This window comes from Myotis davidii, unplaced genomic scaffold (genome assembly GCF_000327345.1).
Source record: "Myotis davidii unplaced genomic scaffold, ASM32734v1 scaffold6, whole genome shotgun sequence".
In the NCBI taxonomy this organism is placed as follows: Eukaryota; Metazoa; Chordata; class Mammalia; order Chiroptera; family Vespertilionidae; genus Myotis; species Myotis davidii.
This window is the reverse complement of record NW_006383011.1, coordinates 12,967,587-12,989,256: the sequence shown is the minus strand read 5'-3', so window position 1 is coordinate 12,989,256 and position 21,670 is coordinate 12,967,587. Positions and strand designations below refer to the sequence as shown.

Sequence of the window (21,670 nt, the reverse complement as noted above, 5' to 3'; positions counted from 1 at the left end):
CCCGGGAGCAGGCGGGCGGGCAGCTCGGGGTGGGCTGCGGGGCGCCGCCTCACCGAGCCAGAGCGCCCATCCTCTCCCTCCTGCGGACAGTCTTCTCGGGGTCCTGGAGTCCGCCGCGCCTTGTCCCCCAAAGAATCCAAAACATAGCCGAGGCCGATGCAGCCGACGGGGTGGGGGGACTTGTCCCGAAAGGCAGCCCCCGGGAGCAGCCAGCGCGGGGAGGGCGGCTGCTCCCCGAGTTCCAGGGCTCCGGGCTCTCCGGTGAGACTCCCAAAGAGTTTCGGGCGCGGGCGCGTGCCAGGGGGTGGGGAGCGGGGAGACGGTTGGAAGCTCCTCCCGGAGGGTCCTCACTTCTACATGCCAGCCGTCCGCCGCCGAGCCGCTAGGTCAATCCGTTTAGCATCGTGCGCGGGGACTGGGGAGGCCACTTCGCCGGCCCGGCCTCCTTTCCGGGGAGCAGCAGACCCCATGGAATCCGGGCGCCCCTGCTCTCCACGCGGCCCCGGCCGGCGGGCCAGCCCTCCCGCGGGCAGCGCGCGGAGCAGCGGCGCGCATCGCCTGCTCCCGAGGCGATCGGCGCCCGCTGCCTCCGACACTCACACCAGGCGCGGGGGTCCGAGGCAAGAGGGCACCCCGAGGAGGGAAGCGGGGACCGGACGGGAGAAGCGGAGCGAGGGAAGAGCAGCAGCAGAGGAGTGCAGGGCAGAGAGAGGGAGGGGAAAAAAAAGAAAAGAAAAGAAATACCACACACACGCTGGCGCTGGCGAAGCGAGGGGGCTCTATGCAAATCTGCAGTCTCCAAATAGCAAATCACTGAAGCTGGGATGCAATGCAGAGGACGAGCCTATGTAAGGAGGGAGGCCGGTCTAGCTTCCCACAAAGATCACCCCGTTTTGCCTCTCTCACGCATTCTCCACGCATCCAAGGGACACGTGGATGGCAGTGCGGGGAACACCTCAAAGGCAACTCTCCCTCCTCTGCCAGGTGCTCCCTCCGCCTGCATTCCAATGGCAAATGGCACCCTTCCCCTACCCCTATGGTTTAGATGTAACCAGTGTCCTGAGAGCTCTGAAAAGGGAAAGAATTCTGCTCTTTTTATTGGACCAAACTTGTTCTGCCAGGTATTCAAACCGGGTCTGCCAAAGATGGCTTGACACCATCTACTCAAGCATCAGGTCTGATGATCTGTGAATTACAGATCTGACTCCTAACAAAGAGCCCTCGTTCCACTACAATATCCTATCTCATAAGGCGGTGGAAGTGCAGGGAAAGGAAACACACAGGAGAAACGGGGTGTGTGCACAGGCAGCTGAGGGATAGAGGAAATGGGATAGTGCAAGAGGGAGAGGGGACAGGTGGGAAAGAGGACACCAGAGGAGAGAAACAGGAGGAATGAGCTTGCCTGTGTTTCAGTCAAACACCTTAGGGATATTTAAGAACCCACAAGATCTCTATAGAAGCCCAGCTCTGGTGATTTTTTTTATATATATAACAGCAGAGTTCTGTCTTCTCTCACGCTGTCTCATTAGGAAAATAGCATCAAGAAACAAAAATTCCTAAATCCAGTCAGTATCCCCAAGAAAGAGAGGACATTTATATCCTACTGGTGAAATGCTGTGTCTCTAACTGCGTGTCTTGGATGAAAGACTAGCAAAGCCAACACACATTAAAAAATCTCAAAAGCCAGCAAGCACAGCCAGTGAAGTTGGCAAGGAAGACCACAGTCCCTGAGGCTGGCAGCTAAGATTTGGGATGATGGCGGAAACACTCCTCCAGTTTCCAAAAGATGATAAAAACTATGACATGACCAGTGACTGGTCATTTTCTGCCTTTATTTCTATGTAAAGAGAGAGGGAAACAACTCAGAATAGATATTACTTCCCACAGGCTTTCCTTGTCTATATTATCCCTTGTATCAACAAATGTGAAGTCCATATTGAAAAAAAAAAGTAATCTAGAAGGATTTCACTTAAATCAACCATTCATACAAGTGGCCATTTAGACTTCTATATTGCTTCATAGTCCATGCAGAGAGGGGACCCAGGGACACTGGTGGTCACTCTGTAACAGTGTCTAGGGGCCCTTAAAGTCAAATCCGTCGCAATTTGTCATCTTAGGTTCCTGTCAAAAGTTTATGTCATTCTGCTAAGAAGATAATTCTTCAGTTCACTAATTGAAATGGCTTAGCCATGCTAAAGAAGGTGCATTTATTTACTTAAAGATTCTGTATCTCCTAACTTTCCCCAACTGCTCATAAACCAACAGACTCCAAATCTTGCACCCTCCACTGTGTCCTGTTGCCACCCTTATCCCCGGGCCCCTTCCTCTTCATTGTATTCTTTCTTCAGCCTCTGTAATTTCACTCATAGTCCAGGGTGGTGATTATTCATTTTTGAAATATCAAGCCAAGCTTCCAAAGGAAAGAAGAGGATATCACCCTCCCAGTATGGTTCCAGGACCCCAGGCTCCTATTGTGAACTGGATCTTTCAGTGTTCCCGGGGAAGGAGCAGAGGGAGGGGACCTGTGCTGCCTCCTTGGCACTGCCATTTACCAGTGATGCCCGATTCGTTACTCAGCCTCTCCCTGAGGCTCCCTGGCTTCCTTTATAAAATAGTCATGTTCCTATCTCCCCTAAGAATCCCACAGGGCAGGAAGGATATAATGCGATATTTAATGTGAGAGTGATTTAAAAGATATCAAATGCTCCCCACAATTAAGGCATTATGCTTTTCCTCCCATACAGGTCTCACCTATCGAGCTGATGAGCCTGCACAATGCGTTCAGTTCTTTCCATCTACAGGAAATGCAGAGCACTGCATTGCTCTCACTGCCCTCCTATATAGTGTTAATCTGTCCTCCCCTCACCAACTACAGGAATTCCTGAAGGGGAACAGAGTCCAATCTTTCTTTGTACTCCCTCTAGTGCCCAGCATATGTGAAATGTAAGTCAGTCTCTTAGAACAAGCAGTTAATTCTCATTCTTCCCAGTAGTTATGGTCTATAAAGTCACTGTGAACACTGAATTAGCCAAACCTGAACCAATGCCCCGAGGAATTAAGTTCATGCAAGCCGCTGGCCACAACATTTTTATCAACTAATCAATATATAACCTTGTTTTATGTGTTTTTCTGGTTAAAGACATCTTATTGAATATGTACTCTTGATTCATTAACAGTGAACTCACAGCTGACATCAATATAACTCAAGCCTGAATGAAGCTTACCTAATACCTATTTTCTCCGTAAGGCGTGCCACAGCCTCCTTTGCTTAGGAATGTTAGCACTTCAGCATTATGTGTAGTGGCCATTTTAAACAGCAAAGTGATCAACAAAAAGCATGCAGAAATGTGAAAAATGTGCCACTAAATAGACCACAAAAAGGCCCCTTGTTTATAATACAAGAGCTGAAACAAGGTAGAGTGCTGGGTTGTTTGACCTTAGGTAGCAACATGGGTGTCGGACTCAAATTTTTGCCACTCTGTACATGTCTGTTAATGACCAGCATCGTGCCATGGGTGTTGATTTGGGGAGTGCAATTTTTTTTGATACTTTTTAAAACTGATTTGAGAGAGAGGAAGGGATGAGGAGGAAAAGAAGGAGGTAGGAGGAAGAAAGAATGGGGGGGGAGGGAAATAGAGAAGGCTGGAGGGAGAGAGAGAGAAATATCAATTCATTGTTCCAACTATTTATGCAATCATTGGTTGATTCTTGCATGTGCCCTGACTGGGGATCAAACCAACAATCTTGGTGTATCAGGATGATACCCTAACCAACTGAACTACCTGGCCAGGATGTGGGGGTTTACACATTTTAGTGAGGAGGTGAATTCATATCCATAGTTAATAAGTACTAACTATATTTGTTATTCTCTTGATTACCAGGGAAGGATGGGTCTGGAACTTTGGAGAATTAGCTGTATAAATTAAAGCGATAGAAATAGAATTAAGTAAAGAAACTTCTGATCAACCCTCCCAAGAGAATTCAATGAAGAAGAGGCTCCCCGTCTGTCTTATATTGCCTGGGGCCCTGGGAGATAAAGACGGGTTTAGGGAAAGGATAGGCCAGAAATCTCAGTTTTACTAGCATCTCAAGAGCTAAAAAAGAAATATTTATTGCTTCCTTGACAAAAGAAATTGTAGCTGTAGTGTTTTGGGCAGATGTCTAGGGCACCTTTGCAATACTTAGGAGGTTCTAGCGTGGATGCTGTGATACTGATGCTGCAATATTTATAATAAATGGCTGTAATCTGGTGGAACAAAGAGTGATTCTCTGTACAGAGAGTAGAGAAAAGTCTTGTGAGTAAACACATGCCTAATCTGAGTGAAGCAAATAAAGCCTGCGCGTACTCTTTATTTCTCTTTATGTCTCTTCAGCTGGTCAGTCCTTGTGGCTGGAACTACACTATTTAAAGGAAACTGAGGCAGCATTTGACAAACTGGGGTTAGGTGAGTGAAGAATTGGTTGCAGGAGACAGGGTGCCAGCCTGGCTCTCTGAAATATACTCCTAAATATTTCAGCATAGACCGCAGAGTATAAATGTGTGCTAGTGTTATTCTGTGTCCCAAGAGAGTCAGCTGCCTTCATCAGAAATTTATGCTCCAGTGTCAGCCAGAATTATAGAAGCCAGAGGTGGCTTCGAGAAGCCTTGAGCTATCATCATCTCCCATCATGATGTGGCTTTGCTAATTAATTACAAGGTATGTTAGAAGTAGGTTATCATCGGCTTGTCAATCGGTGTAATGAAAGTTAGAAATGGGTTATCTTTATGAAATCATTAATATTCAAGAAATGTGGGTTGGCTGAAATACCTTATAGACATGCTTTGCTTCTACTTAAATAGAATATGTGAATATAAGAGCCCTTTCATCCTTCATGCTAAGGAATGGCACCATAGCAATAGTAATAATAACTGACACATCTGTAACTGGCACAACTCTGAGAGATGTAAATGTATCAGTTCACAAAAACCACATGAAATGGGTGCTATTAGTGATCTTTAACAGATCTTAGTCACCTAATTCTGACAGATGATGAGCTGGATGATGCCCCTGCAATACTGCCATCTTAGCTTCATGGAAACCTTTTTGGAAAGTCATTTTCTCAGGCATTTAAAATAACCAAGAGCTGGGACTTCATCAAGCATCCAGAACAGGCTCTAAAATCCTGTGCTTACTTAAATGTCTCATTCCGTAGCATAGGTTGGTCTGCATCTTACATTCACTATGACCTGGACTTAGAGAAATTCTTGGAATAGTGGTTAACCCTCATTCTCCTCTAACAACGGTGGCTACTGAGATTTACCAAAAGAACCTAATAGCTGTGCACCGTAAATTGTCCTAGGTCCATTCACAGTTGATTTATGATGAATAAGAAGGCAGGTAGCATAAGTCAGACAACAGAGTTAAGAAATGGAAGATGGATGTGAAAGCTGAGGGGATAAAACAAAGGAAACAGAAGGAGAGAGGAGAATGGATGGAAGGGAGGGTGTGGGGAGAGATAGAAAAGGACAGGTCATTTCAAATTATTTTTTCATAATCCAAGAAATCAACCCTTCTGTCTCCAGAAACAGGGTGGTTGTCAGGCAGACACTTTCAACCTTTCCGTGCTTTTCTTAAACATAATTGGACATTTTTACAGTTCAGTATTAAGCTTTTTAAATAAAAATGTAGACACTAAAAGCCGCAGAGGAGAAGTATATTAAAACCCATAGGCAGCACCGATCTTTTAAAAATTAAAAACGAGGTGATTGTCAGTCTTGCATTTCTCGTTCCTACTGGTGTCAGCACAAAGGAAGGGGTGAGCAGACCCCACCTATTCCTCTACCTGCATTCAGGGCTGGGAATGAGAGAGAATAAAAAGAGAGAGAGACTCCAAATCTTAACTGCTGTAAATAATGCTGCTATAAACATAGGGGTGCATATATTCTTCCTGATGGGTGCACAGGGACAACAAAGAGAGAGAAAGAGAGAGAGAGAGAGAGAAAGAGAGAGAGAGACAGAGAGAGAGAGAGAGAGAGAGAGAGGCTCAGAAGAGGGGGTCATTCATGAAGTTGTAAAGATAAACCTCTGATCCTGTTACCTTTATGAGTTACTCCAGGTCCCTAAGGGTATTCTGAGAAATGAGCAGATTAGAAGAGCCCCAATAGTAAGAGTAAAACATGAAAAATAAAAAATAAAGAAATGCCAGGGCTAAAAGCATCCCTGGAGATTCTGTAGTGCAATCTCTTTCTTATTCAGATGATAAACGTAAGGCCTACAGAAGTAACAATATTTCGGAAAAGTCAGGTTTATGAAGTGTTTACTTATCTGGAAGTGCACTTTCATCTCCTGCCACCTATGATCCAGTCAGAGATATAGATTGTGAATTCAGTCAATTTAGCTATTACCTAGAACTGATATAATGAATAGGAGGGAGTAGTGGGAACCCAACATCAGCCAGCATGATGCCCGATTCACTCAAATTAAAAGCCCATATGTGCAGTCTGACTTGTGAAACATGAACAGATTTATTCATTTAAGGTTAGCAGTGTTTAGGACCGAAGTACTTTATGTTCTCTATCTCTTCTCTTGTTTTATTTATGTAAAATGTTCATTGATGACATTATCTGCCGAAACATCAAGGAAGCATCATAGAGATTTCTCTATAACTACATCTTTAACTATCGTGGGCATTACTTGGGCACCAACCAGACATATGTCATCTTTCAACCACTGTCATCTTACATTGTTTGTATAGTCATTTCAACCAAATTGTGTTGCCAACAACCTCTTTGGATTTCAATGTGCTCATAATGTAGCAGGAGAACTTGCAATGAGTGCCTGGCTATGAGTTTGAATCTGAGTTATTATTATTCCTATGACATTGGATTAAATAGCCCCTTGTCCCAGTTTCCTCATCTTTAATATGATTATAACACTGCATGTAATTCAATAGGAACAGTCTCTAAAATATATTAAGCACTAAATATAAGTGATTGTTATTTATTCATATGTACATATTTTAGACTAGAGGCTTGGTGCATGAATTCATGAACCAGTGGGGTCTCTTGGCCTGGCCTGTGGGATCGGGCCAAAACCAGTTCTCCGACATCCCCCAAGGGCTCCTGAATTGCAAGAGGGTGCAGGCCAGGACAAGGGACGCCACTGGTGCATGATTGGGACCAGGGAGGGATGCGGGAGGTTGGCCAGCCGGAGAGGGACCCCAGGAGAGATCCAGGGTGTGTCAAGCCCATCTTGCTCAGTCCCGATTGGTGGGACCCCAGCAACAAGCTAACCTACCAGTCAGAGCATCTGGCCTCTGATGGTCAGTGCATATGATAGCCCACAGTTGAGAGGCCTTAGCACATTATTAGCATATTGTACTTTGATTGGTTGAACAGAGGACCGGGCACTTAGCATATTAGGCTTTTATTATATAGGATAGGTACTAAAAATGTAATGATACTATGCTGTATGGTTGATCAATTTAACCATATTCTAAACACTCCCCACTTAGTCTAAGTCCATGGTCAAGTTTGGCCATCTCTCCAATAATTTCTTAATTCAGTCTCTATTTCTCTAAATCTGTGGTGCTCAAGCTTTAGTGTGGCTGAGAATCACTAAGTGGGCTTATTAAATCATAGATTGCTTTGCTTTAGATTCCTTGGATCTGCAGAAAGGCCTGATAATTTGCATTTTTAACAAGTTCCAGGGTGATGCTCATACTACTTTCCAGGGAAACCAGATTTTCTGAACCACTGCTGTCTGAATGTTGAAGTCTTTGACACAGGTTTTATTAGCAATACAGGAGAGCTTTCTAATTAATGCTCTCCTTCGCAGTGTACTCTACACATTGATAACCATGTTGTTCTCAGATCTCTTCTTTAAATAACTCTTAAATGCTTCAGGATGTCTACCATATAAACTTGCATATCCTTATCTCACACCATGCAACCATAAAATCCCTTTACTTAGAAAAAGCTATTTTCTTTTTCTTTCCACTATTTGTATTTGAACTCTTCTTTGGTTAGTCTAGTCAGTGGCTAGGGAAAGGAACACAGGCAGGGCACCAGGATTCTATTCTGACTCTACTAACTTGCTAGACATGTGGCCTTTGGCAGATTCAACACCAGTTTTATCATCATTAAAAGGAGTGGATGTGGGGCTCTTGTGTGGCTTAAATGAGTTGACATTTATAAAACATTTAGAATAATATCTGGTACATAGTGTATATGTATTAACACAGCACTTACTTATTTTTAGAATAATTAATTCTTTCTTTTTAGGGGAGGCAGTATGGAGAAGATAAATCAGAATGGATGAAAATGCTTTCTTCCAAATAAAACATAATACTGGCCATCCAAATAGTCAGTCAGTATGAAAATCCCAGGAAGATCCCTTCAGATCTTGGTATATCAAGCTTTGAGTCTGACCAGCATCAGCTACAGAAAACTTCAATGTCAAAAACTGACCAACTGGGATCTGCTTGCCTGTATTCACCAGCACATTCTAACATTTTATCATATATGCCCATCATTATAGAAAAAAAGAAACATTGAGAATGGAAGGACAAGCATAAAGCAAGTTCAGGGTGATATAAAACCAAAGACATAATTTTCAAATACCCTAGTAAATAGATATGTAAATCAGGAACCAGAAATCATGCACATCCCATGAGTCCTAATTCCTGAATGCCTAAACACTTAGAACATAAGCCAATTTGATCTTTATAAATATACTAGTGTCCTGGTGCACGGATTCATGTACATTGAAAAAAAATAATTAGAAGAAATATTTCAATATCACTATTCGCCCTTTCTCTATAATAGAAATGTCAACCAAATTCACGATTGACAATGACAGACGGAAACACATTCATGCGATTGGTGCCAGCGAGAGCTTTATATGTATCATGCATGCGCTAGTTGACTTAGCCTTTTATACATATAGAATCAACTTGCTTAATTAGACCTGCTTTCTGATGTAGCTAAACTTTTTCCAGCCCAGTGAAGCACCGCAACTTCTCTTTCAGGTAATTGTCAGAAACACAGCAGTAAATATCAATACAAAGCAGATTATTATTGTAGATCATGCAGGGAGAACAAAGGGTAAAATACTTAACTGCAGCAGTGTTTGACTATATTCTGCACAGTGAGAAAACCTGAAGTCTTTTTCAAAGTCTACCATTTCTTATTTCTTTTCAGTAGGGTCAAATTTCTAAACTTTCTAAATCTCCGTTTTCCGGCTAATGAAAAGAAAATAGGATTCCACCGAATCTCCTAACTACCTACTCCAGGACTTCTGTGAGGATCAAATGAGATAAGTCATGGGAAAACGCTTCACAGACATTTGGTTATAGTGTAAAATGTTTTCACCTGGCTACACAGCAAGTCATATTCCTGGGCTGAAGAAACTGTAAGGAGACTAGTCGCAAGGGAGAGGAAGCTGAGCGTTGCTATATGACGTCATTACCCAGTGCCCACAGCTACCATTTCAGGACTTGGGCTGGGCTGTAGGCCACATTTTATGCAATGGGGTCTTGGCAGCATTGGCTGCAATTTAGTGGGGTGTCACTCCAGGATGGTTGCGGGGCCTGTATCCCACTTGGGGGAAGCCAAGTGTTGCTTTGTGGGCACCAGGCCTGTGGTGCATTTATTAAATGGCCTGAAGCTAGGGAGAGGAAGCCAGGCATTGCTACATGATGTCATTACCCAGCACCCACAGTGACCATTTTGGGGCTGGGCTGTGGGCAGCATTTTGAGCCATGGAGTCTCGGCAGCACCAGCTGGGATTTGGCGGGCTGTTGCAAAGCCTGTGTCCCACTTTGGGGAAGCTGAGTGTTGCTTTGTGGGTGCCAGGTGTGCAGTGCCCTTTCTCTGTAAATGGCAGCTCCTGCATTGAGCGCCTGTCCCCTGGTGGTCAGTGCACATCACAGCAACTGGTCAGATAGACACTTAGCATATTATATATATACTCTAATCTAGAGCATGCATTGTCATTTAAATGCACTGAAAGGGATTGAATCATACAATCTGAATCAAATCTCTAAATAAGTTTATCTGGGGTCTACAATCTAATCCCCATCCAATTCAGGACAAATATATTAGATTATACTTTTTATCAGAGTTGTATTTTGATGTTAGCCCAAGAGTTAAGTTAGTGTGACTATCCCACTGCAAAGTTGTGTTTGAAGATAAAATCTTTAGGATAGAATATTAAGCCCTTTAAAATTCATCTTCATGCTGCCTTTCTTGGTTTACCTTTATCTCAACTTCTGCCACTTCCCCACAAAGCATCCTAGGTGCCAGCCACATGAACTTCTCTCTTCCTTAGACATACTATCACCTCTTTACTTCATTGCCCTTGTCCATATTATTCCTTCTGTAAAAACTATTTTTTCTCTTTTCTCCCTCTCTTAATTCCCCACTCATCCTTCTACCCAATTTTAGCACGTACATATCTGTTGGAAACTTTTCTGAGCTTTGCCAATTAATTGCTGCTTTCTTAAGTAGAGACTATTAACAAGTATCTTCAAAAAATACCCAAGATATGTGATAATGTATTCACCTTATTATTGTGCTGAAATAATAAAGTATCAAAGCAACTAGTTAAGTGTACCTACATGTTTAGAAGTTTTAAATAACCAACTAAGACCAACAAAAAAAGGAAAAAAATCCTCTCAACTTCTTCTTGCAGGTATTTCGGTTAGTTCTTTTAGTGCCTAAAACATACAATACATTTAGGCCGAACATTAATTTGAAGGCTAAATAAATTGGTTACGGAGAATAATGGAATTCTGTGTCATATTTTCCTACTCAGGCTATAAATGGATGTCTTTCTTTCCCATACTATGTAAAAGAAAAAAAAATACCACCAATCCAAGATGCTTGCTGCCAACTTGAATTGCAGAGCAACCATTTATAGTGAACTTATAAATCCTTGAGAATAGGGTTCTGTAATGGAAATACTGGCACCATTTTAACTATAACTATAACCATTCAAATAATATCACTACAGCAGGACTTATAATCTAATATATTTGTTCTAGGATGGGTAAGGAAAGATTCAGCTCTAGGTATTGGAAAAACTTTCCGTGGTTTGATTCAAAATGTGTGATCATTTCACATATTTCAAATCTCTTAGAATACATCAAAATGAAAACTTACACTCCAAAACATTTATTCTTAAAGTAGAATATATAGCCCTAGCAGGATTGGCTCAGTGGATAGAGTGTCAGCCTGTGGACTGAAGGGTCCCAGGTTCGATTCTGGTCAAGGGCACATACCCGGGTTGCAGGCTCGATTGCCGGTGGGGGACATGCAGGAGGCAGCTGATCAATGATTCTCTTTCATCATTGATGTTTCTATCTCTCTCTCCCTCTCCCCTCCAATCTGAAATCAATAAAAATATATTTAAAAAAATAAATTATATATCTACACATATATGATCACATATTTGATACTTGTATAAGAAATATATCACCTCTGAAGCATTTTGAAAAATCATTAACCAGTGGGTTTTTTTTTAATCCGTCATCTTTTTCTTTCAAGAGAAAATTACTTTCCTCAGACTTTCTCTGTTCTATTACTGAGATGATTCCCCCTGAGAACTGTGAGTTTACCTTGACAGGTGTTAGTAGGTCTGTAGACCTCTGTGGAATTGTTCCTGGCTCTGTTGAGGTACAGTAGAAAACATTACGTAGGCAAACTAACACACTTACCCCATTGTATCCTAAATAAAATAAACCACACAGAGAATAGATTTAATCTACTAATGTCTTCCTAATGAAGCTTTCATTAAGGATATGGTGTGGTCTTCAATATTTAACACATGATAGGTATTGAATCAGAGCATTTCTGATGACTTTTAAATGCATACATGATAATTGCTTCATATATTATTTTCCATTGAAATAGTTTACCCTTTGATTGCTTTAGCCACCCAAACAAAGAGATACAAGAAACATTTCTAGACTTAATATTTTATATCCAAATGGAGAGAAAAAGAAATAAATGTCTCATCTACTATTACCCTTAAATAATGTAAACTAGATTTGCTTTTCTAATTTTTAAGGACAAAGAAAGCTTCTAGTTTTCTGTGCAATGTACAATTTTACTCATTAATAACATTTAGGAGTCAAGTGTTTAGGATGAAACTGTTTTGGCCCAATTCACAGTGGTTTGCTTTAAAATAATGCTACTTCTTAGCACAGCAACCATCACCTTAAGTCGTGATGAAAAATGGACAATTTAATGACCATTGGAAGATTAAGTGTAAATACAATCAGTATTTCTTCATATTGGCAATATTTTGATTTGTCATTTATCACATTAAAAAGGCAAAGCATCTCGCAGAAAAACCTGTCTACTTCAGAAAGATCACTACTTTTGGAGAATTTGCTGTCCATTCCCATCTCACATTTTTTTAAAATATATTTTATTGATTTTTTACAGAGAAGGGAGAGAGATAGAGAGTTAGAAATATCGATGAGAGAGAAACATCGATCAGCCGCCTCCTGCACACCCCCTACTGGGGATGTGCCCGCAACCCAGGCACATGCCCCTGACCGGAATCGAACCCAGGACCCTTCAGTCCGCAGGCCGACACTGTATCCACTGAGCCAAACCGGTTTCGGCCCCATCTCACATTTACGGCAACGTTACCAAAGAGCGACAAGTAAGTCACAACCTCTTGCTACGCTATGCCAAATGTTTAACGTCTCACTTCAGGTTCCCATGTAAATTATCTCCTGCTGTGGTATAATCAGAGCTGTCCAATCCAAACTTGAAGATCCTATCAGACACGTTACTATTACTATTAAAATGTACTCATTTCAACTATTGTTTACAGCCAAGCCTTACAGAGGCAGAACAACAGATTTGGTAGAAGAGCAAAGGTGGGTCTGGCAGCAGCAGGCAGTAACAGTATGAAAGCAATGGATCTTGAAAAGCAATTTCCTATTTTCAAGATTAGACAGTACCCTCTTTTGTTCTGTTAAATCAACGTTTTAGTTATTTTTTCAAGTAATAACTGATTTTTTTCGTTTACATAAATAGTCTATAGAGAAACTGCAAGAGACCCCCAAATGCATACCTCTCAGCCAACCAATGGAAGAGATTAAATTTGTTTATAAAGCTCTCCTTTATGCAGTACTGCTTTGAGAAAAACCTTTACACAGCATGGGGGGGGGGGGATACAAACAACTAGACTAAACTGCCACATAAGCAAAAGATAATTAGCTCAACAAGGAAAAACATGAACTGATATGAAAGGCTGTTTCTTTTCTTTAGGAAAAATATAGGTGATTTCCGTTTTGAAGCAGTTCCCATTTGCTAGCATCAGAAAAGTGAAAATTATGTAAATTTCAGCAAATGTTTGCTTTACTTTTTAGGGTCACAACAATATTAACCACTGTCATCAGTCAGTATTACATTCAGATTGGAGAAAATCCATAGCGCAAAACTGTGCTCTGGAATAGCAATGTGAAAATCCTAATCTAGTTAAAGTGTATTTACATTCAAGGAGGAGACAGGCATACACTTAAATAAAGGCAAATAACAGTTACATGTGTCACATGTGGGGAAGGAAAATCATGAGCCTCTTTTCCGCAGCCCATTTTTTATAGGTTTATTGCAAATGTGACTCACGTTTAAAGAAGTTGCACATTTTCTCTGCTGAAGATTATCATGTCATATAATTAAGAACAAAAAGTCCCCATTGCTAAATGATAGGACTGTGACAAAAATGTATAATTTATTTCAACTTATTCCTCAGTTGTCCAGTTTTATCTGTCTAGAGTCGTGCCCTTCACACTATTAGCTGATATCTGAGCTGCAGTGGTTGATTAGTGGATAAAGCTCCAGCTTTTATTTTAATTGCCCTTTTTTTTACAATTTGTCAAAATATTGATGATATTAAAGCATTTTTAACTCAACTGCCTATAGAGACATTGAGAGCAAGGAAAGCCGTCCATTATCACAGTAGGTATGCCCCGTTGCATATATAACTGGAGTAATAGTTTCTACATTTAGTGACTAATATATTGCACAAATTTGGATTTTTTTGGTGAAAATTAAAGAGAATAAGGAATTATAAAAGAGTACAGATCTGTAACCCAGCAGAATGAAATTTGACTGTCACAACCAAATAATCTTAGAAGAAGGTTGAAGTTGTTCAGTATGGCTGAGATAAGCAGGCTTTGGAGAAATGATTGATATTATTCTCACCCAAGGTACATTCCTCAATCCAATAATAAAGCAATAAAAGCAGGTTAGTTGAGCAAACAAAGTTTGAATACACTGAGTTTCCAAGATTGGGAATTAAAAAATCAAGAGTTGGACTGCTGACAGGTCAAAGAATGGAAACTATGTTGTGATTTCCCAGATAAAATAGTGTAAAAATGATATGACTTGTAAGAAGACTCAGAGCTGGTACTAAAGAATCCAATAGCCTCCCATGACTTACTAGGTGGTACCTATATAGGAATACCAAGATGCATTATAAAAATCATTGCTCAATTGTAGTTTATTTCTCAGGAGTGGGGGAGGAGAGGAGGACAGCCCAGTCTTTGGTTCATAGGTCAAACTATCAATCTAGAAGGGCAGTTGTAACAGATACTTCTAGTTTTTACTCAGTATCCATTTTGCCATTTCCCTGGGAAATTGAAACAATTAATTTTTTTTGGAGGAGGGACTAAAAATACTTGCTTTCCCCAACTTCCTTAGCGTCAGTGCCTTGTGACACACTTAATCTTTAGAAAATGTTAATAGAAGTCACTGGGAAAGGTTATTTTAAAGAGGCAGACTTGGACAGTATGCCTCTTCTGCCATTTTTGCTACAAAATCATCCAATCAGTGCCTACTGGAAAAATCCCTTCTGAGACTATGAATTCAAAGTCACACTCCATAGATGGAGAAGCAAGGAGACAGAAGAGCCTAAATACCTAATGTTCCCCTGAAATAGTTCCACTAGCCCTGTATCATCTACCTCTGGACTTATTAAATTTGAAAAATAAATGATCTTCTGTTTAACCCAATGTCAGTCAGGTTATCAGTCCTTGAAAGCTAAGTGCATACCTAATATATAACTAATTTCTTGGAAAGATGATTACCCAGATGAGTAACTCAGTCACTCTGGGCTCTGGGAAGATATTTATCCTTAAGGAAAGTAGATAACATATCGCCCCGATTCTTAAAGAGTCAGAATATACTTTGGGTTCCTTCAGAACCACATGCATTTAACAAAGTTAAGTTAGTGGTTTTAATAAAGGGGTCCCATTAAAAGAGGATAAATGGGAAACATTGCTATCCAAGGCCCTTGAACAAGAAGAAAATGCCATTGAATAAGTTTCATACTTTGAGAATTTCAAAGCAGCAGTGTGCACAACTTAGACACACTTATTGACCAGGTGCTTACCACCTATTTGGCAAGGGCTGTTTGCGAAGTTTTAAGGAACAACTATTGATCTAAATAATTCCTTTGCATTTAATATTCTGTCATTCTGCAAGGCCACTATTAACTTTGACGTACACATGCAATTACCTGTCTAAAAAGGTTCAATCGCCCTAACTCTTGGGTACCACACCATGATTAAATGCAGATAAGCAACAGGTCGTTGACTTGGGCAGCCAGAAAACCACTGTGGCATAAGATCGATAGTTACATTGCCTACCGAAGAATGTCTTTGTCGTTGCTTTCTACAGTCCTTACAGGCTCAGATAAAAATTTAAAGTTGGACTTGGTGTTGTTGTTGTTTTTCTGTGCACATTTTGCTCATGCAAATGAAAATAAAAATTACCTAAAAAAAAACTTTCAAAGACCTAGAGGAGTGAAGATTATTTACATTATTGTAGAGTGCATAAAACTCATTTTCAACTGGCAGGGCATATTCTTTCTCACACTCCCAAATGCTTCAGAACAGGAAAAAGTAACAAGCATAAACGTAAAATCCTGCATATAGGTTTAAGAAAATCAATAGCATAAGCACAGGGTGAGAGGCCTAATTCCATAGTCCTCAGTGCAAGACAGAGCCAGGAGATTTTCACTGAACAAAGTATATTAGACAATAGTTTGATGTAACTGTTAAATAAATACCCACACAAATTGAAATTTAGTATGCAGTTCATTTTTTCTGAACTTTACATAAGACACATATTGGGGTATGGCTCAACATGCTGGGTGCCCCATTTTAAAAGATACATTGACGCCCTGACCGGTTTGCTCACTGGATAGAGCATCAGCCTGTGGACTGAAGGGTCTCAGGTTTGATTCCAGTCAAGGGCATGTACCTTGGTTGTGGGCACATCCCCAGTAGGGAGTGTGCAGGAGGCAGCTGATCGATCTTTCTCTCTCATCGATGTTTCTAACTCTCCCTCCCTCTCCCTTTCTCTCTGTAAAAAATCAAAAAAATATATTTTTAAAATAAATAAATAAAAGATACATTGATAAGCATAAGAGCAACTACCTGCTCAGAAAGGCCATATTCAGCCAGGAGTGGCAGAAACTAAAAGGAGATTCTTATAGACATCCTCAAGTACTCGAAGGGTTTTCATATAGAAGAAAAGAAGGCTTAATCTTTAATGGTTTTGTAACTAGAGAAAAAGGCCAATAAGTGGAAACAGGTTAATAGAAAAGCAGATATTAACACAGCATAAAAGAAGGTTCCACAAAGAACCTGTTAAAAAGTGGGGATTTAGGACTAATCTTCATTTCCATAAGGTAGTTTCTGATATCCCCTGTCCTGATATCTTGCTGTGAATATTTCCTTGGGCAAATAAATTATAAAGTTTATGGAAAATAATAAACAGAGTTTTAAGTCTAATTGTCAGCCAAGGAAACTGAGAGTAGATTCCTCTGTAAGACTTGTAGGGAAGCGACACAAAAACCACCTTTGATGTATCTGTATCCTGGCTAGGCAAGCAACTCATCTCCAAGTAACCTTCTGAGGAATTAGGTAACTATCCACAGGAAAGCAGACTCATGTTAATCATACATACTTTCAATCACATGCCTTTAACTCCAGGGAAAATATTGCATGTTCTTCAGGGAGGGGTGGGGTAGAGGAGCCCCATAACACATATAAGATACAATTACTCTAACATTAAGAATCTAATAAGAGATGGCCACAAGTTGGGAAGCTTCAAAACAGTCTAAAACAGGGGAAGAGAAAAGACTTCATTGAATAATAAAGAAGAGCAAGGTCATAATGATCTGAGAAAAAGGTGGGTGGCAAATCACTGCAACTACAGAGAAGAGGGCCAAGAACATGTAAAACAAACAAGCGTTAATTTGTTGTACATCATGTATATTCTATGTGTTCTCCATTGGACTCTTCTGCATCCAAATTATGGATTTCTGACTAAGTTTATTTGTGTGCTCTATTTGATCATGAGTATAAAGAGCTGTATCAGTACTCATATTAGAGGTGAATTCCTATCTTTTTATGACAAATTGCTAGGATAAATCTTCTAGATAGGTAAGCAAATCCTACAATTCCAAGTAAATGGGCTCAAATAAATTAAAACAGCATGATGAGCCTTGCCTTCTGTATTCTGGTAAAATGGATACAGAGCAACCTTATGTCCTTTCAATCTGAAAAACTAGCCAGATTTTATTTTTTTATGATTATCTGTTGGTGATGCCCCTCCACAGCAATGCCGGTGGTCTCGAGGCCCACATGTCTGAAGCTAACTAGCATTTCTATCGTAGGTGATTCTGAAATAACCACTGACCCACAGCTCCTACAGGAGTGGCTACTTGAGTGGCGACCGGCATTCTCTCCTGCCCATTTCTATGAGCTCTCACATTTCTTAAATGTATGTAGACCAATCAGGATCTTAATTTCTGGGTATTGGAGGGGAGGAAAGTTGAGGAGCATCATAGAATCACATTGGACTGGAAATGGTGGTATGAACTGAGCTAACAGTAGAATTCAGATAAAAGGCCAAAAGGAAGCAATAACATGTACAATGGCCATGGTTAACAGGCTAAGGTAGAAAAATCTCCTGATAGAGGTTATATATTCTATTTATTGAAGATTCTTCTAAATTTCTACCTCTTCCATAAATACTCCCTTGTCTATGCTCCTACTTCCTTCACTTACTTTCTGCGCCATTAATTAGACACGATTTTAGCCACTGTGGGTTGTTTTGCAATTCTGTACGCAGGCATAGTCCCTCCAGGTATACAGCAGTGACATTAGGGTAGGGCCTATGTCCCATATTGCTCTCTTTCTCCATTTTATAAGTAGTCATTTCTTTCAAAATGCAAACTGCTGACCACTTACAGCACTTTCCCATGAACCATGATTTAAAGCTGTATTTCACCATGGACTTGCTGAATTTCTGGGGATGTGCTCAGGAATCCGCATGCTTCCTAACAGACTGGGCTCTACTAGGGCTCACAACACTTGCCAGCCTAAGGACTCCCACAGAGAAGGTGCTCAGAGTGCCTGCTGCTGCTGTTAAGAATGCTTCCTGGCAAGTCTGTGTGTGTTTATGAGAAACAAAGAAAACTGATTTGTTCAGGGTGTCCTTAGTCAGCCATAAGACAGTAAATGCCTTCAGGGTTCATGTCCTGCCCAGGTAGTTCTCTGTATCTCCTGTTACTTTTTTTTTTCTATAGCACTAGGCACTACCTAGAATGCACTATAAATAACTGTTTATGATAAGGGAGAGAAAGAGAAAGGTGAAGGAGGAGGAACAGATAAAAAGATGTATTTATGGTTGGGAGGCATCGTGGGAAGGTGGTTATTTAAAAAACAAACCTCTTTTACTTTGGTGAACTGGAATTTTAAAATGCTAATGAAGTTTCTATTTAAACCTTTCTACTCAATTCCTTTGCTCTACTCTTGCTACCACTTCAAGTTACTCCCAATAGCATTTTGAGATTACTGAAGACAGTCTGTGTGGACTGAACATAGACCGGACCAGAAACAACTAGCATAAAACACATGTGTACTATAAGAGTAAGGAAATATGGATTGCTATTTCTCCTCCTAAGCTTAATGGAAAGGAAATCATTTCCATTTCTATAAGCACATATGCTTGCATATGTATGTCCGCATGCATTAATTGCTTCACAGGGATAAACTCTGGCAATGATCTCTGCCTGTTAAGGGCAGTGTTAATGAGCTGTAAAATGGATTCACCCAGTCACCCATGCCTTTCGACTTTTATTACAAAAGGCACTCCTCATCTTTCCCTCAATTCTAACTCCCACACAAACCTTCTGTGCTCTTGTCTTATTATTACAAATAGCCAAAAGTCAAAATTGGAAACTGAGACACAAGAACATATTGTTTAAGTCCAAACCAATAGGAAAATGAGGCTTTATCACATGTATTCTTCAGGACTCATTTTTAAAAAATATATTTTTATTGATTTCAGAGAGGAAGGAAGAGGGGGAGAGAGAAAGAAACATCAACGATGAGAGAGAATCATTGATCGGCTCCCTGCTGCACGCCTCCCAAGTGCCCTGACCGAGAATCAAACCATGACCTCAAGGTTCATAGATTGACGCTCAACCACTGAACCATGTTGGCCAGGCAGGACTCATTTTTATTTATTTTTTTTAATGAGAGAAGACCCCTGTTCTCTATTTCCAATTCTCAGTCTTAAATGCAAGAATTGCTTTCTAACAAAATAAAATATTTTATTTTATATTTTTAGAACGTAAGATCTATATACAGAAAGATCTCTAATCACTATACCTTAATTATGAAGGTTCTGTGATTTACTAAGAATTGCAAGTGAATTACATTATAGACCAGATTCCTATACCAGGATCTATAAGAAAACTTCAAAGGGACTAAGAACCTTTAAAACTGTATGCAAATTGTGTGTGTGCATCTGTGGATTTTTAATAGAAAGGATCCATAATTTTACCAGACTCTCAAAAAGTTCCTCAACGTAGCTGGGATAGCTACTGTTGGAACCTAATTAATAAATACTTTTAGAACTAAAAAAGAGTAGGAAGTTCATGTAATCCAAACTTCCAGCCAATAGTATCCTTAGATAATATTTCTGATGAATAGTATGCAACCTCTACCTGGGATTTTTAGAAAACTAATGACTCACCACCTCTCATGTTTGCATGGTTCAAAGCCCTAATCATTAGGAAGGTATTACTATCTCCGTACATTTTCCTTCCTATAATTTCTCATAAAGTTCCAAGTTCTGCCCTTCGAAACTAAAAAAAAAAAAAAAAAAAAGCAGCCAGTTTTGCTTACTCCGAATGCCTTTCAAATCTTTGAAGATGACTTATATTCCCTTGAACCTATGCCTCCCTGGTCAGAGCAGCCAAGTCCCCTTAGTATTCTAGTTGCCTTTCTATACTCAGACATTTAGAGCTGAAAGGAGCACATTTCAGTTGGCCAATCATCTCTAATAAGCATATAATCAAAAATTGAAAACAATGCTCCACTTGTGATATGACTAGCCCATGCTTAGTTCTGGTGGGTATTTTATTTTATTTTATTCCCAGCCAGGAGTACCACAGAATTTTATTATGTATTTAACTAGCTGGGAAGACCAGGGATTAATGATTTTTGTTTGAAGTTTCCCACCTGAAATGCAACAGAGCAGGAGTACTTGGCAATTCATACCCAATAGGTACCTTTTCAAATTTAATAGTAATGATGTTCACATAAATAAAAATTGAAATTAACCAAAGGTAAGCATTAGACAATCTTATCTGAGACATTCTTATGTGAAAAATCTAGCACTTTCTCCACAGGTTGAGTCATAAACAAAGAATGGAACTCCTCAGATTTACAAAGTGAGTAGAGCAAGGATGATTTAGAGCATAAAACTTTTCCATTTCAAATGTCAGAGAAAGTCTTTTCAAGTTTATTTGGCTTAAAATTTCCCAAAACAACCCCCACAAATAAACAACCTCCCCACACACACAATTTCTTGCACTCTATACTCACAGCCCAAACTTCAGTGATATAGCAACAATCATGCAAATAATTCACACTTAGTAAATGTACAAGATGAAAAATGCAGTCCCTTTCCCCATTCCTGTATTGATTTTCTACATGAACGTTTCCCAAAGACTATTATGAGGAAACCTAATTTTACCAAATACTCAGTGAAGATAAAATACAACTGAACACATTTCAAAACAACCTCTACCATATCTGCTTCTTCTATGTGATTCCCACTGCAAAATACTACATATTTCAGGCTCCAACAACCTCCCTTTTGGAAGACACCTATTAACATCCCAATAACATTGCTCAAAACACACTTTGTGTACTACTGTATCACATTGATCCAACTATTCTAATTTCTATTGGATCTCCACTTTCCCCTGTTTTACCATTTTAACAAGTATGAGTGCATTTTCTTTAGTAAATAAGACTTATGAATATATGCTCCTCTTTATGATAAATTCCCCTCCACCTGGTTCTTGGTGAGACGCAACATACCCTAAGGAGTTAGGTCAAAGGCCTTTTGCTTTTGCATGGGATCTAGGTATAAGAAGGACCTTAAAAATCAGTATAGAAATCGTTGATATTCCTATTATAAGTGAATTAACTCCTTCCCCAGCCCTCATATGCTCACTTTCAGACAGACCTAAGAATATTAGTGATAAATAATTAAGACCCAGATTTGTGAGGGTGATTTCACTTAAGCCTAAAGTCCATGTTGGGTGACTGAATTCCAGTTTCTAGAGAGTTTCATTGAAAG

The 21,670-nt window shown here is 40.0% G+C and overlaps 1 protein-coding gene across 1 annotated transcript in view; it reads right to left on the bottom strand.

Moving 5' to 3' along the window:
• Positions 1-21,670, bottom strand: part of NRXN1 (neurexin 1) — an 889,774-nt gene that overhangs the window by 365,817 nt on the left and 502,287 nt on the right. The window lies entirely within an intron of this gene.